Genomic DNA, 14,682 nt, shown 5'->3' on the forward strand with positions numbered 1-14,682 from the left:
ATTTAACTTCTGGTATTCTGATGCTAAGAATTACTTTGGCTATTCTGGGTCTCATTTTTCCAAATGAATTTTATGATTGCTTTTTATATTTCTATGAAAAATGTCATTGGGATTTTAACAGGAATTGCAATAAATCTGTATAATGCTTTTGATAGTATTGGCATTTTTTAAATTGATTTTATTTTTTTAAATACATGACAGCGGAATGCATTATAATTCTTATTACACATATAGAGAACAATTTTTCGTATCTTTGTATATAAAGTATGTTAATGCCAATTCATGTCTCTATACATGTACTTTGTTTTTTGCATTACAATTCTTATTACACATATATACCACAATTTTTCATATCTCTGTTTGTATATAAAGTATGTTGACACCCAGTTCGTGTCTTCATACATGTACTTTGGATAATGATGTCTATCACATTCCACCATCCTTGAGAATCCCCTGCGCCCTCCCTTTCCCTCCCACTCCTCTGCCCTCTCTAGAATTCATCTATTTCTCTGATGCTCCCCCTCCCTACCCCACTATAAGTCAGCCTCCTTGTATCAGAGAAAATATTTGGTATTTGATTTTGGGGGTTTGGCTAACTTCACTTAGCACTGTCTTCTCCACGCCATCCATTTACCTACAAATGACATGATTTTATTCTCTTTTGTTGCTGAATAAAATTCCATTGTGTATATATGCCACATTTTTGTATCCATTCATCCACTTAAGGGCATCTAGTTTGGCTTCACAGTTTAGCTACTGTGAATTGTGCTGCTATAAACATTGATGTAGCTGTGTCCCTGTAGTATGCTGTTTTTAAGTCCTTAGGGTATATAGAGAGGAGAGGGATAGCTGGGTCAAATGGTGGTTCCATTCCCAGATTTCCAAGGAATCTCCATACTGCTTTCCATATTGGCTGCACTAATTTGCAGTCCCATCAGCAACGTATGAGTGTACTTTTTTCCTCACATCCTCGCCAACACTTGTTATTTGTCTTCATAATAGCTGCCATTCTGACTGGAGTGAGATGATATCTTAGAGTAGTTTTGATTTGCATTTCTCTAATTGCTAGAGATGATGAGCATTTTTTCATATATTTGGTGATTATTGTATATCCTCTTCTGAGAAGTGTCTGTTCAGGTCTTTGGTCCATTTGTTGATTGGGTTATTAGTTTTTTGGTGCTTAGCTTTTTGAGTTCTTTATATACTCAAGATATTTGTGCTCTATCTGATGTGTGAGGGGTAAAAATTTGCTCCCAGAATGTAGGCTTTCTGGCATTTTTACAATGTTAATTCTGCCTATCCAAGAGCATGGGAGACCTTTCCATCTTCTAAGGTCTTCTTCAATTTTTTTCTTTAGTGTTCTATACTTTTCATTGTAGAAGTCTTTCCCCTTGTTTGGTTAGATTGATTCCCAAATATTTTTTGAAGCTGCTGTGAATGAGGTAGTTTTCTTAATTTCTCTTTTAGTGGACTCAACACTGATGTATAGGAATATATTTGATTTATAGGTGATAATTCTATATCCTGCTACTCTGCTTAATTCATTTATTAGTTCTAGAAGTTTTCTAGTAGAATTTTTTGGGTCTTCTAAAAATCATGTCATTGGCAAATAGCAATAGTTTGAGTTCTTCTTTTCCTGGTTATATCCCTTTAACTTTTTTCTTCTGTCTAATTGCTCTGGCTAGAGTTTCAAGGACAGTATTGAATAAAAGTGGTGAGAGAGGGCAATCTTGTCTTGCTCCAGTTCTTAGAGGGAATACTTTCAACTTTTCTCTATTAAGGTGTTAGCCTTGGGTTTATCATGTAGCTTTTATAATGTTGATGTATATTCCTACTATCCCTAGTTTTTCTAGTGTTTTGGACATGATGCTGTATTTTGTCAAAAGATTTTTCAGCATCTATTGAAATAATCATATGACTCTTGTCTTTAAGTCTATTGATGTGATGAATTATGTTTATTGATTTCCATATATTGAATCAACCTTGCATCCCTGGGATAAACCCCACTTGATTGTGGTGCACTATCTTTTTAATATGTTTTGTATGCAATTTTCCAGAATTTTATTGAGAATTTTTGCATCTATATTCATCTGGGATATTGGTCTAAAGTTTTCATTCCTTGATATATCTTTGTCCGGTTTTGGTATCAGGATGATACTAGCTTTATGAAATGAGTTTGGAAGGGTTCCCTCTTTTTCTGTTTCATGGACTAATTTGAGGAATACTGGTGTTGAAGGTATTGTAGAACTTGGCTGAGAATCCATCTTATCCTGGGTCTTCTTAATTGGTAGTCTTTTGATGGCATCTTCTATTTCATTACATAAAATTGATTTGTTTAAATTGTATGTGTCTTCCTGATTCAGTTTGGGTAGGTCATATGCCTCTAAAATGCTGTCAATGTCTTCAAGATTTTCTATTTTATTAGATTATAAATTTTCAAAAAGGTTTCTAATTATCTTCTGTATTTCAGTAGTGTCTGTCATAATATTTTCTTTTTCATCACAAATTTTAGTAATTTGAGTTTTCTCTCTCTTTAACTAGTATAGCTAGGAGTTTATCAATTTTATTTATTTTTTCAAAGAACCAACTTTTTATTTTGTCAATTATTTCTTTTGTTTCAATTTCATTGATCTCAGTTCTGATTTTAATTTTTTTCTGTCTTCTGCTTTTCATGTTGATTGGTTCTTCTTTTTCTAGGATTATGAGATATAATGTTAGGTTATTTATTTGGTGGCTTTTTATTCTTTTAATGAATGAGCTTAATGCAATGAACTTTCCTCTTAGCACTGCCTTCAGAGTGTCCCAGAGATTTGATATGTTCTGTTGCTATTCTCATTTATTTCTAAGTTTTTTTTATTATTTCATCCCTTATTTCTTCTACTATTCATTGTTAATTTAATAGCAAATTATTTAGTTTCCTGGTGTTAGAGTAGCTTCTATTTTTAATTTTATCATTGACTTCTAATTTTATTCCATTATGTCTTATAGAATGCAAGATAGTATCTTTATTTTTTTTGTATTTGCTAAGAGTTGCTTTGTGGTATGAGATATGGTCATTTTAGAGAAGGATTCAGGTACTGCTAAGAAGTGTATTCACTTGTTGATGGATGAAATATTCTATATAAGTCTCTTAAGTCTAAATTATTGATTGTATTATTTATTTCTATAGTTTTTTGTTTAGTTTTTGTTTGGAGGATCTATCCAGTAGTGAGAGAGTTGTGTTAAATTCACTCAGTATTATTGTGTTGTGTTCAATTTGATTCTTGAAACTGACAAATATTTGTTTGATGTACATAGATACTCCATTGTTTGAGGCATAAATATTTATGATTGTTATGTCTTGTTGTTGTCTAATTCCCTTAAGCAGTTTGAAATGTCCTTCTTTGTCCCTTCTGATTAACTTTGGCTTGAGGCCCACTTTATCTGATATAAGGATAGAAATCCCTGCTTTTTACAAAATCCATGTGAATGATATGACTTTTTCCCCATCCTTTCCCATCAGTCCTTGGATGTCTTTGCCTATGAGGGAGTCTCTTGGAGACAGCATACTGTTGGTCTTTTTTTTTTTTTTTAAATGCAGTCTATGTCTTTTGATTGATGAGTTTAGGCCATTTACATTCAAAGTTATTATTGAGATACGATTTGTATCCCCAATCATTTTGGTTTATTTCTGGTTTTTAATTTGAATTGGTTTCTCCTTCGATTGACTATTCCTTTAGTGTAGTTCCTCCCTTTGCTGGTTTTTCCTTTTTTTTTTTTTTTCATTTCATCTTCATGGAATATTTGCTGAGAATGTTCTATAGTGCAGGCTTTCTAGTTGTTAACTCTTTTAACTTTTGTTCATGATAGAAGGTTTTTATTTAGCCTTCAAATCTGAAGCTTAATTTTTCTGGGTATAGTATTCTTAGTTAGCATTCATTTTCTTTCAGATCTGGGTATATATTATTTCAAGACCTCCTAGCTTTAAGGGCTGGGAAATCAGCTGAGATCCAAATTGCTCTCCCTCTAAACATAATTTGACATTTTTCTTTTGCAGCCTTTAAAATTCTGTCCTTATTCTATATGTTCATTTTTATGTGCCTTGGTGTGGGTCTGCTGTAATTCTGTACATTTGGGGTCCTGTAAGCCTCCTACATTTGATTTTCCATTTTATTCTTTAGTTTTGGAAAATTTGCTGATACAATTTCATTGAAAAGAAGTGTGCATTCCTTTGGTTTGTATCTCTGCACCTTCAGATATCCTGATAAATCTTTAATTTGGCCTTTGCATGTTATCCCCTATTATTAGAAGTTCTCTTCATGGTCTCTTAACATCTGCTCTCCGTGGTCAACTTTATCTTCAAGATTACATATTTTGTCTTAATTGACTGAGGTTCTGTCTTCCAAGCAATCTAGTCTATTGGTGATGCTTTCCAATGAATTTTTAATTTTGTTTATTGATTCCTTCATTTCAAGGATTTCTCCTTGATTTCTTTTCAGAATCTCTATCCTTTTATTAAAGTGATCCTTCACCTTCTGAATTTTCTCTCTGATTTCGCTCGTTACATCATCCTTTGTCTCACAGATCAGTTTAGCTACATACATTCTAAAAACTTCTCTTGACATTTCTTCCACTGTGGTGTCAATGGATTCTATTATTGGAGCATCTTCGTGTGTTTGGGTGACTTTGCTCCCCTGTTTTTTCATGCTGTTTGTGTCTACCCATCTAACAGTGTGGATCTGAGGCAGTATAGTTTCTACCCTATAGACTTATAGTGTCCCTGAAAGTTTCTACTACCTTGCCATTAAAGGTGAGACAAATAATAACAGCAATCAATACAAACAATATAAAGTCTTAAACCAAAAAGCTTCTATTAAGACGTCTACAATTTTATTGCAATAAGCAAAAATGATATGTTTAGTTATTTCCTACAATAAAGACAGTAAGCTTTCCAAAGGGTTTATAATTTTAGGTGGTAGACAAAGAGAGAACAGAAGTGGTGAATGATGTGATGTTTATGATGAAGGAAGAGAGAAGATAGAAGTGAAAAATTAAAAGAATAGTGACAGAGAGAATAATAGAGGTTGCAGGATAAAAGAGAGAAAGAGAATCAAGGGAAACAGATAAGTGAGAGGAAAAAATATAAACAAAGTAAAAATTCTTAAAAAGAAAAAGAAAAAAATAAAAATGAAAAAATACAAGACAAAACTGAAATATATAATCAGTCATCTAGTCCTCAATAAATTGATGCATAAAAAATAATTGGTTTCAAAAATGGTAGAAATATAAAAGAAAAGAAAATGGGGGGAAAAAAGGTCTGTATGAAAATTGAACAATTGTTTCCAATGGAGTTCAAAAAATTCTCAGCTTCCCATTTCCCTTCTTTGCAGTTAGATGAGGGTTGTCTGGAGTATGATGCTGGTGCTCTACCCTCATGGTGGGGTTGTTAGGTTGAGAGGGTTAATCCCATGGGTGGAACTCCTGGAGATGGGGTTTAGATATGCTCCAATCCCTTCACTTAATGCTAATTGGTCTGGAGATTTTAAATCAGTGCACCTCCAGGGCCTAGCAACTGGAAGATTGCACCCCCGGAATCTCATTTGTGTTCCACTCATGTGGTGTAGGGACCAGTTCTTAGCCCACTGTGTCATCTGCAGACTCCCCAATTCCTGGTCAATGATTCAGTCTCCAAACTCAATCTCTCCTGCCTCTGCCCTTTCAAATTTCTGGTCAGGCACTTCTCTCCCAGCCCATCCTGCAATCAGCCAGATTAGAGGAGAGGGCAGCCAGGTGGGTTTCTAGAGCAGTATTCCCCTGTGTAAACCTCTCTCTATGCTTAATTTTTTCCTGGTCACTTAGGCACACCCCAGTGTGGCCTGGCTTGTTTTTTGAATCAGACTTGGGTCTGCCAGGAATTGGCTCCCACAGCTGCCAGCCCCTACACCATGGCTGCAAAATAGTTTCTTCCCCGTCCTCCATAAACACCACTGGGAGGGATGCTGGCTTTTTCCCTACAAGAATATTGTGCAGCACACCTTACTGTTTTAATCTGGCAGGGCATCTAATTTCTAAACTCTCTGTAGCCTGTCGCACCTCAGTCCTTTCAAGAATGGGGGTTCCTTTAATTCCCTTATTGCTTTACTGCATTCACAGAGGAACCATTCTGGCTTGTGCCTCCAAGCTGTGGCGCTGGCAATTTCTTCCTTATTTTATTGCATTTGATCTCCCGAGTCCCCGATCTATTTTGAATGTCCAATATTAAATTCTGGTAAAGTTCCCCCTAATTTTTGTTCATTCACCCACATTGCTGAAAAACTGTCTGCTTTCTTGGTTTCACATCACAGAGCCACCAGGGTAGCAACCTCTCTATTCCACCATCTTCCCCAATTCTCCCCTACTGAATTTTTATGGAGAAAATTTTGTATTTCAACAATGTATTTATGTAACAATAAATATGCATTGGTCCACTGCCTTTTAGAACTACTGACAAGATGATTTTTGCTTCTGAAATAGATAATCAAAGTCCCATCTTTTTTCCCTTTCTACCACGAAAGAGAATCTCCTTCGACAACTCTTTATAAAGGAATCTTCTACTGCATGGTTCAGTTGCAAGAATAATACAAGATCAGCAGTAAACACCAGATCTACTACTTGGAAATATCTAAGAAAACATAGATAAGGAATCACATAATGGTACATTCGCAGTTTCCTTTTTTTTTTTTAACATGTGAATAAATATAGCTACCATTTGCTGAACAAAGGTATCATGTGCCAGCCATTGTACACACATTATGACTAATGTTCATAAGAACTATTGTGAGAGGTAGGAACAGGCCATGTTACTTTAGAGGTGAGAAGCAAGAGCTTAGAGGGAATAGATGGCTTGGCCAAAGGAACTCAGTTCTAAATGGCTGATGCTGAAGTCAGTTTGTTTGAAAGTCCTTATGCCTTGTTCATGCCTGCCTTGTGTTCTTTGATTTTTTTTATTTGAAATACACAAGTAAGCAGACCCTGAATATCTCAGGAAGCAGGGTTATGACTTCTACTTTAATTTTCCTAATTTAATTAATAAGCAGTAGGAGAAGGTCAGTAGTCTATGTTGTAGCTTCTAGGAGAAAAGATTTGCACTGGGACCTGGTGCCACCTGTTGGTTAATCTGTGAAACTGGTGATTTAATTTATTTCACCTGCCCCCAAGTCAATCAAGATGTCCTGCAAGAATTCTTTAAAATAAGAGTCATATCAAGAACTTTTCTCTTGGTTTCATTCTTTCCCACCTCTATCCTCCAAAATCTGTGTCTAGCCATTTGGCACCTCCTAACAATTACTGAATTTAGAAATTGGTCCTAGTTCTCCCATTTACTAAGGTAAACTCTAGGGAGATGGATTTGGTTTCCCTGAGTTTGAGTTTCTCACCCATAAAATAAAGTGACACCTTCCTACACCCCAAATTTGTTGATCTGAGAACCAAGTGAGATGAAGTTTGGGAAATTGCCAAGTAGGTGCAGTAATGCTCCACGGACCTAGTGCTATTGAGGCCCCTTGTTGGTACTGATCACTGCTTTTTTATTTAAAGTTTGAGTTACACAAGAGAATTGCTCACGTGCACATTTGCCCCTCCAGTATAGATCCCAGTTTCCCTAACTCTATTCCTGCCTGCCCGTATCACAGTTATTTCTCTTCTTCTGGGTTATGAATTTCCAAAGGAATGGGCTGATGGATGTGTAAGTACACACAGTGTACTCACCATGTGGGTTCATGATGTTGCACGTATATTGGGGGCTCAAAGATACATGTGATTTTTTAAAATATATTTTCCTCAATGAGTGTGTGGTATCAGATGTGAATCAACTTTGCAATGCTTCATTGAGAGAAAAGAGATGACTTTTAATGACAGGTCAGAATGGAGAGGGAGAAAAGCAAAAGAGGAAATGTGAATTTCAACTAGTCATAAACTCTGTATGAAATATTAAGAGTAGAAATGTTGATTCCTGGGAGAAAATCATCATCTTGCATTACATTTGTCAATAATTTTTTCACAAACATTCTGCAACATGGAGGTGTTGAATGACTTATCCAGACGTCAAAATGTGCAAGTCAATGCTAGAGTTTTCTGCTACTGTGTGTATTTCTACTGTACCATACAATCACTTCACTGCATGGCTTGAGCTCAGATTATTGTGATTCACGTGTACACAAATACTCATATTCACCCTTCAAACCCCAGCTCAAATGTTACTTCTTTGAGAAGCCATCCATGGTGCCCTCAGACAGACATCATGACATCATTCTCTGTAATCATATAATAGGCATAACACTTTATTCTGTTCTCAGAGCTTTCTTTCCCCCACAAAGTCACTAACACACTGCCCCGCCACTCGACACAATATTGGGCACCTTTTAGATGGTCTATAATCATGAAGCACACTAATGCCATCCTGAACAATGGTTGCCTTGAGAGTTGACTATTAATAGATACAGAGCAGGACGACCTCTTCCACCTAGTGAAAGCTAGGAAAAGAACAACAGCAACAAAGTAAGTCTCATAAATTAACAGGTGAACTAGGACTTTGAACATCATTTAAAAATTGCCAATTTTAAATGTCATGTATCAGTCAATAGCAAAGGATGCTGAAGGAAGCATTGGCTCCTAGAATGTTCTGTAATGAGTGAACATGGGAGTCAGGGGCTCAAGTTTTGGAGTCAAAGTCTCAGACTCTAATTCAAATTTGTTTTCTCCAGACTTGACCAAGTGATTTCATCTCTCAAAAGGAACACTAACATCTTTGACTCCTCTTTCTTTTCAGACCTCATTAACAATCTATGTCCTGCCTGCTTCCTTCTACCTTTATATTGGTACAATATTTTCTCAAGACAGTAACCAGTGATCCCTTTAAAATGAGAGATGCCCTGCTCAAAGCACTTCAATTGCAATCCAAGGTTAAGGACAAAGAGGATGGAATGGCTAGGTGGAGATTTCTGTAGACCCAACTCCAGGAAAAAGCAGAGCTTTATCACTACTCTGAAATACCAGATGCATGAAAGATTAAATTCAATACTATCCATTTTCACATGAGATTTTATGATTGACTATTTCAATGTAATAAACAGGATACTTAGATGTATTGAATAAGATTCAGCTGTTGAAAATGGTTTTTTTAAATGAATTCAATTTTTTTTCACCTGCCTATTTGTAAAAAAAAATTCCCTAAATAATAACTATCAAGAACTTGAAGCAAACTGTCACTAAAAAGTCTTATCAGATTTTTGTGTTTGGTTGTTTCAAGCCTGAAATCTGACACACAAAAAATCCATGGTCATTGAAGTGAGTTTGTTTCTTATTTTAAATGGGCCAAGATTTAATTTATTTATTTTTTTCTACAAAGTAAGACACTTTCTCTTGCACTCTATTATTTTATTTTTCTCAGAGTGGTTCTCTAAGTTAGAGAAAATATAATAATTTGTTTTTCATCAAGCCCCAGGATAGGTATTCCCAAATCCCCTCCAGTCTGCATACAAATATCACCCCTTCCCATCTGTGCTATTACATGAAAAAGTATTGGAAAGAACTGAAATAATCATCAAGAGAAATAGAGACAGCAAACCAATTCCAAGGCACGTTCTACTACCTACTAGCTAGGTGATCTCAAATGAAATCTTTATGAAATTTAGTTTCCCATATCTATAAAATGGGGATTACCTTATCACACTCTTGTGAGAGGCATGTAAGGTGATGCATATAAAGTACTTGGCACAGTGCCCAGCATGTCATCATTTCTTGATGAGGAACAACTGTGTCATGGCGGTAATGGAAATGAAGATGGTTAATGCTGATGAAATGCTTCAAAGTACAAAACCGATTTTACATGTTAGTTCTGTAGACATTTTCAGCTAACCAAACTATGCAACTTTTCTGTATCTGGAGCTCTGTGGAGGTATAGTAAGAATTGCACCCGTGTTAGACAAACAGAAACGGAACCTCATTTCTCACACACTGAGCTAAAAATTCTAGGCTTATTAAATGGGGCTTGGTACTTAATTAAATGGTCTCGGCATGCTACACCAATTACAGGGCACTGAAGAATTTCTTCAATTCAACCCTGAAACCCTGAAATAAAGCCTTTAAAAAAATGCTGCATTGTCTTCTGTCATTTCACTCACTTTTCTCAGTTTTAAATATAGATAGGAAATAAAAATGGCATCGTCTTTCCAAGAATCTCATGCATTTTTCATACATGTGTGGCATTAATATACCTTTACTGGGTTTTTTAGTTATATTTATGACATTCTACCATCTGCAAGTGAGGTTCCAACTAGAAGGAAATATTTATATACACCAGGGAGTCATACATAATTTAATGCTGGAGCAGGAAAGAAGAAAGAAAGTGTTCAGCATGTTGTACAACATCCCTTACAAGGATATATATCTGGGTGGGAATTAAAGATCAAAGGAGTTTCTTCTTAAGCAACACCAGATATTGAAAATAAGAAAACATTTAATTTGGATTTTGTTTCCATTAACTATTACCTAGACAACCAGGATGGCTTTATTAATCGCAGAATTAAGGGATAAAACTGAAATTTTCCTTAAAATATTTAGAGATAAATTTTTAACATAGCACTGTATATTTTGCAGTGCTGACAAAGTCTAGGAACAGCATGTGTTACCTATATTATAGTAAATTCAGTCATATTCTGGCAATCATCTCTGACTTTCTGAGTTAGCATTAGGCATGCTTATTGCAACATGCTATAATGTTTTCACTCTTGGCACCTCATATTTATTGCTTTATTGGAAATTATGTTATTTAAGAATTTTACAACCTTTTTATATTTTTGATTCTGAAATTTATAGTACTTGCTAATAACATGAAAATTTTAAATTAAAATTTTAGATCCTATGATAGTGTAGAATGCAGTAATGTAATACTGTAAGGTGGTAGCATGAAAACACAAAGATGTGTGAATTAAATAACGTTGAAGTAAAACAATTTTTTTCTATAAACTTGGATTCAAACTAGTAAAACTTATGTATGTATTACCCAAGTAAAGACACTGTGATTGTTATTAATGCTGTTCAAAAATATGACAACTGTCTCCTCCTTCTGGATACATAGCTGCCGTTAGTTTCTTGGGTGTGTCATAATAAGGTACCACAAACTAAGTGGCTTCAAACAATGGGAATGTGTTGTCTCATAGTTGTGGAGGCTGGAAATCAAAATCAAGGTGTCAGCAGGTTGGTTCCTTCGGGGGCTCTGAATCTGTTACAGGCATCTTTTCTAGCTTCTGATACCCTCAGGCATTCCTGAGGATGTCATTTTCCCTGTGTCTTCATATCATCTTCCAGACACATGCCAATCTTTGTGAACCAATTTCCCCTTTGCATAAACAACAGTTATATTGGTTTAGAGCCCATGTTAATAACTTCATGTTAACTTGATTGCCGCTGTGGAGACCCTATTTTTAGGTAAGGTCACATTCAAAGGTATTGGCGAATAGGACCTCAACGTCTTTGGTGGGTACCCATTGAACCCATGATAATAGAGTTGCATTCTTGCTGCCAACTTTGAAATTAGGCCTGAATACATGATTTGCTGCGACCAATGAATTATGAACAGAATTAATGTGCATGCATTTCTTTTTTCCTGCCAGGACATCCACTGTAGCATGTGCTCTGAAGGAGACTCCAATAGCCTGAGTCCCTAAGTCATTAAAATGAGCCAACTCAAGCTGGGTACAGTGGTGAACGCCTGTAATCCCAGCAACTTGGGAGGCTAAAGCAGGAGGATCTCAAGTTCCACAATAGCCTCAGCAACTTAGCAAGGCCCTGTATCAGTTATTTTTAAAAGCTAAAAATAAAACAAGCTGTGGATGAAGCTCAATTGTAAAATGCCTCTGGGTTCAATCTCAAGTATCATAAAATAAACAAATTAATTAATTAATTTAATTAAAATTAAAAAGATGAGCCAACTCTCTTTGCGTATTATAAATAAAAATGAATAAAAGCTGAATTTATCCTATCTTAAGCCATCAAGATTCCAAGGTTATTTTTTACTGTACGATATCCAACCCTGTTCAGATATCAAAATTGGTAACTAAAAATGGAGAGAGAGAGAGGTTAAAACAGAGCCCACTGCCAAGTCCCTCTGGACATGTAGCATTAGAAAAAAATATATTTACTTTTGCAGATTGACCAAAGAAAGAAGACAGCATATAAACAACACGGAAGAATAGAAACAAATGGTGAATTTGATTGTTGATACATGAAATTCATTGGAATCAAATAATGGGAAGCTAACTAAGTGCCTAAGAAATCTGAGCTTCCCAAGAAGCCCTGAGCCCATCCTGATTCAGAAATGAAGGGGACACGAGAGAAAATAGCTGGTCTCTCAAGGAGTTAAAATTTGGGGTGAAATTAGAATTTTATTTCCTTTCAAGATGTTTTACAGTTGTTTTCATAATGTCTTCATAATAATAAAGAAATAACACAGAAAAATTTAATCTCTGGTAGCTAATAGAGTTTTTTCCGTAAGTAGATAACGTTTTCCCAAGCAAAATCAGCCCAAGGTTAGGGTTTTGAGAACTTGGCATCATGAGACTCCTGAAACAAAAGACACTGGATCCTCTGAAAACTTTCAAAGGTCCCCAAGCAAGTGACCAAAGAGTATTTGGGGAAAAGAAACTATTTTGGTAAAATTTGGTAAGCGGTGTTCATGTCTGATTTTTTAATCACTTGTTAAATTTTTCACTAAAAGACTATGTCAGGTTCATTATAATCATTTATAGTTCAGGTTGACTTTTGTGCAAAAATAAGCACTGTAATGAATGATGTGCAAAAACTCCTGTTTCTGCTTTTAAATAAGCCCATTAGTTTATTTATTGATTCAAATTTGCAGTTATATGGTTGTAAGCTCAAAAGAGTATTGAAAATCAAGTCCTTGTTTAAGTCAAATATGTTGTTATCTGTAATAAACAGTTTATCTGATCTTCTCAGAGAGGATCAAAATGCTTTAAAGAGAAAAAAGAAAGAGAGAGAGGAGAAAAAGAGAAAGGAAGAAAGGAAGGAGGGAAAGAAAAGAAATGGAGTTGATAGCAGAAGGAAATCTTTGCTTACAAGGACTATCAGATTCAAGTAAAGGTCTCTGTGGAATTATTTGGATCTTGACTTTAATTTAGAAAGAAAAATACCTCATCAAAATAATCTGGTCTAATATAACCCCTTTTATCAAAGGATATCTTCCTTAATCTGAAAAAAAAACCCAAAGTGGATATGCATATGTAAAAAGAAAATTAAATATCTTCCTTGCCTCTGAGAGTTTCTTATAAAGTTAAAATGAATTCTCCTCACATAGAAATATACAAGTAGGTACAAACACATGCAAGTTCATACCCATGCATGCATACACATACACACACACACACACACACACACACTAATGCACGTGCACACACATGTGCGCACGCACACACATCCACACACACACACACCTCATTGTGTGGTCCTATACTTAGAGCCAGACTCAAATATAACCCAAATATCCCAAGAGGCCAATAAAAAAGACAAACTCAAGAATGGAGAATTGTACACTAAAAACAATGTAGAAATTTGTTGGCAGAACTCTAGAGAATACATGAGGAATTATTTTGAGGTATTCATCCAAGGAAGAAAAGAATGCAACTTTAGGTCTAAATTTATCCTCACAGGCACTCTTAGCAAAAATTCTGGACTTGTCCTTCTTAAACAGCTGGGAGTACTTCTAACAGTGTGCTCAGCTGGTTCTCAGAACTCTCGACTCAGCGTTGAACCACACTAAGTGAAGATGAAATGCCAGAAATTCCTCAGCATAATGTAATAAATGGATCCTGAGAGATGGGAACACGGTGTGAATTCATCATGTGTCCATACTTACTCACCCGTGGACTGTGTGCCTCAAAGTGATCTGGAGACACTGCCAACCCTACGTCCTTTTGAGGGCAGCCCCAGATATTTGAAGAGCTCTTTTTTTTTAATTAATGCATTTTAATTATACAAAATGATGTGCTTCATTATGGCATATCCATACATGCAAAATCCCCATTACCATCCCTTCCCCTTCTCCCTCTCCCTTATTGCCTTCCTGTTCTCTAATAGTCTCCCGGCTACTTTTATGTTTTTCTCCCCAGATTGCACATATGAGGAAAAACCTGTGATAACTTCTCTTTCTGCGTCTGGCTTATTTTGCTTACTATAATGTTTTCCATTTCCAAAAGCCATAGTTTCATTCTTCTTTATGACTGAGTAAAAATCCATTGTGTATATATACCACGTTTTCTTTCTATATTCATCTTTTCCTGGGAGGAATTACAGAGATTCGTGTGATCATCAATAATGTAGAAGATTCTGGGAAGTAACTTTATACATCCCCATTTAACTCTTCCTGTTTTGCTAGCACAGAAGATAGACAGGTCTTGGAAACAGACTGGATTTTGAGATGCTGAACCATGTGGTGATGATCGAGAGCACCTGTTTTGTTTTGTTTTCCTTTTATCATTGAACTATTTTTAATTAGAGCATTCCAGTTACGTGTAGTAGTAGAGTTCCTTTTGATAAAATCATACATGCATGGAATTTGATTTACTCCATTTCAGTCCCTCCCCAGCAACCCCCACCCCTCCTCTCCCACTCCCACTATTCTCTTTCCTCTACCCTACTTGTCTTCTTTTC

The sequence above is a fragment of the Marmota flaviventris genome, chromosome 12 (genome assembly GCF_047511675.1).
Source record: "Marmota flaviventris isolate mMarFla1 chromosome 12, mMarFla1.hap1, whole genome shotgun sequence".
In the NCBI taxonomy this organism is placed as follows: Eukaryota; Metazoa; Chordata; class Mammalia; order Rodentia; family Sciuridae; genus Marmota; species Marmota flaviventris.